Source organism: Octopus bimaculoides, chromosome 12 (genome assembly GCF_001194135.2).
Source record: "Octopus bimaculoides isolate UCB-OBI-ISO-001 chromosome 12, ASM119413v2, whole genome shotgun sequence".
In the NCBI taxonomy this organism is placed as follows: domain Eukaryota; kingdom Metazoa; phylum Mollusca; class Cephalopoda; order Octopoda; family Octopodidae; genus Octopus; species Octopus bimaculoides.
Window position 1 is genome coordinate 23,761,431 of NC_068992.1, and position 3,270 is coordinate 23,764,700.

Consider the following 3,270-nt stretch of genomic DNA (forward strand, 5'->3'; position numbering starts at 1 on the left):
GATCTATATATATATGAGCATGTACACACATGCACATATATATATCGGACGGGACGGAAAATACTCCTGCATCTGGTTAGCATAAATGCCAAATGCATCTCAGTCTTGTAGGGTCTTCTTAATGACAGGTATTCGAAGCCGGTCTCATATCTGGCCGAACTTTCTGCGGTGATACTTAATGTCTATTAATATAGAATTTCGGAAATTATATGTATCGATAAACTAAGTAGTTGTCTATGGATGGTATGAAGAATTTTGCCGTTTCCACGCCGCTATCCAACAACTGACAGTGTCACAGAAAAGTAGGTTACTAGTTATAATACTGATTTATTTAAAGCATTTAGAATGAGATTGTAATTTTTAGATATGAATATATCGTATTGTCTGGTTGAATTCATATTCAGCAGAATTCATCCCAGGAAATCACAGCGAGTATAAGGTTTAGATGAAGTAGATTAATTAGCATATTAGAGGTGATTATTTTCTAATTTCGATAAGGAAATCTCGTTAATTGAGAAGTGAGTTCCCGAAAATTTGAGATTAGCGTGTAAGTCAATATTTCTTGTAACCACAGGGGGCTATTATACCTAAATGTGGTTTTGATGGGGTGTTATCATATTTATAGTCATTATTTTAAACAATTCTCGCTGGATTAAAAAATGTATGCTAATGGTCACTAACACCTAGAGTTGAAAAAAAAAACAAATAGAATTCAATAAAAAAAAATCTACTCTTAAAGGTTATCTTTTTCGCCATTCTGAAAATCAATGTGAAAATACTTACGACCATATAATGAAGACAAACTTCAATTTGATACACGCAACACTATGTCTTCCCTGGTCTTCAAGAGATTTATAATAAGTATTTGATTACGGTATGTTTACGTTGCTTTTTTAATGTGAAGTTTTGTATAAACTAAATGCGCCATAAATATATCTAAAAGAGGCGAGTACAAAATCCTGATCCGAATCATATGCGCCCTGCTTATTTGATTTCCAACTCTCCATCTGTTATTAACATTTGCTTATCGTGAGTTTGTATCCAACAAAGGAAGAGAACACATTATTAATATCAGTCTAAATAAAAGAAAGGAAGTCAATGTTTGAATAACTTTGATCTTAGTTATGCTAGATCAGAGCTGATCTAAAGCTAAGCAACGATAAGAACTACTCTTATATTCTTAAGTAAAGATACAAAGATTCTATTAGCAAATCCGAAATTACTTTCCTATTAGTGTGGCGTGCAGTTTTAATGCACAGGATAATATTACTAAATTTGTTAAAGGGTGCATATAAAACCCCAGTCTCATGTGGTTTAGCTTAGTAAAGATAAATTCTTCTATGAACAGAATGTCAGTTTATATCTAGTAATATACTAAAATTATTTAGTACCTACTTACGATAACAAGGAAATGAATTGATGCTATATACAGAAGCACAAGTATGCAGCAAATAAAATTTCATTTTCACTGAGCAAAATAGTTTAGCGGTTTACCAAGCGAATCAATGGCTATCACTACTTGTGCATCGTTGAATTTTATCTTGATTAAGTTCTATATTTTGGCATTGACTTACAGAATTGTAAGAAAAGATACACTACAACATTTAGCATTTCAATACAAATTAAGGGATGGAATTAAAACCCAGACACATTTGAATTTTCATTATTCAATCTGAATGCTATATAAACTTCAATATACCGCCAAATAATGGATACATTGATCACGAATTGAACAGTTTTGTTGTGGTCAGTTGTAATGATGGGTCATACTAGTATTAATGGCCCTCACTGAGTTGGAACACCGTTTTCATTTTTTTAAAAACTTATATAACTCTCACTAGTATGAGAAGCCATTTAATGAAAATGGTACCATCTCTCTTCTATCAACTAATTGAGTTCACTATAGAGAGTACTTCTTCTCCAGATCTTTGATGCTATGCTTTACTACAACTTTACAGAACTTCATGAGGAAACAACACAGGATCATCTACAAGGATGTTTGTTCTGCTTGAAAACAGGAACATTTCTCACCTATTACATCGTACAGTTATAAAAGCAAAGACCATAGGTGACGTAGTTTTAGGGATAATTTGTGGGCTACATTCGCAAAGGCAAGAGAAGTGAAGTCAAATATGGAATATTAATCGTAGGTTTACTCAACCAATGCTGTCATGGGGGTTAAGTTACAATAACTATGTCTACACTCATACACTAAATTGCCTGTAAAATGACATATGGGATTATTTTTTTTTTATTTCAAAACAATATCAAACATGTATAAATTTGCGTATTGATAGAATGCAGCATGTGACATAAAGGTTGTGATAACGTCCCTATCTAGTAGGATTGATCATTGATAGTGAGGTAATTATAGATTTATTTCGGGAATGCTAATTATAATGAAACCATTATTATGTTTGTTCTTGTGTAGGATGACGTAGTTTAAGAGAAATTGATTTTAAAAAATGTTGATTAAACAAAAATGTGGTTTTCTTATTTCAACGTTAAATATAAAGGATTGGCACAATGAATTTGTATGATAAACATCCGGCGTGATGTTGTCACTAATAACGGCGTTTATTTTAAACAATTGAATAGGCAATCAGAAGATCCCATTCTACTATGATGGCAGCACATTTATAAATAGTGATCCGAAATATATGAGTGGTTCTACGTCGAATACGACGATGAGTGTTCCTGTTAGTCCCCTACTCTAACCATCTCAGCCTTAACTCCTGAAATAGATCAGCGTCGTGTTCAGGGAGAGTGCTAATTTTGGTTAATTTTACGCTTTTGAAAACTGGGTTACATTTCAAAAAATTTCTGGACCGAAATAAATATAAAAATAAAAATGTAAAACCAGAAAGGATCGAGGCCCAATTTGACTATGGTTGATTGAAAATAGGACCCAGTAAGAAAAATTACGGAAAGAAATATTAATTCAATGACGCAAGCGAAGCTTTGTGGTAAGAAGTTTGCTTCCCAATCACATGGTTCCGGGTTCAGTTCCATTGCGAGACACCCTGGCTAAGTGTCTTCTATAATAGACTCGGGACGACTAAAATGGATTTGGTAGACGGAAACTGAAAGAAGCCCCATATATATATATATATATATATATATATATATAAAACATATATATGATATATATTACATATATATAATATATATATATACCATATATGTATAATATATATATAATACATATATTACATATATATAATATATATATACCATATATATATATATATATATATATATATATATATA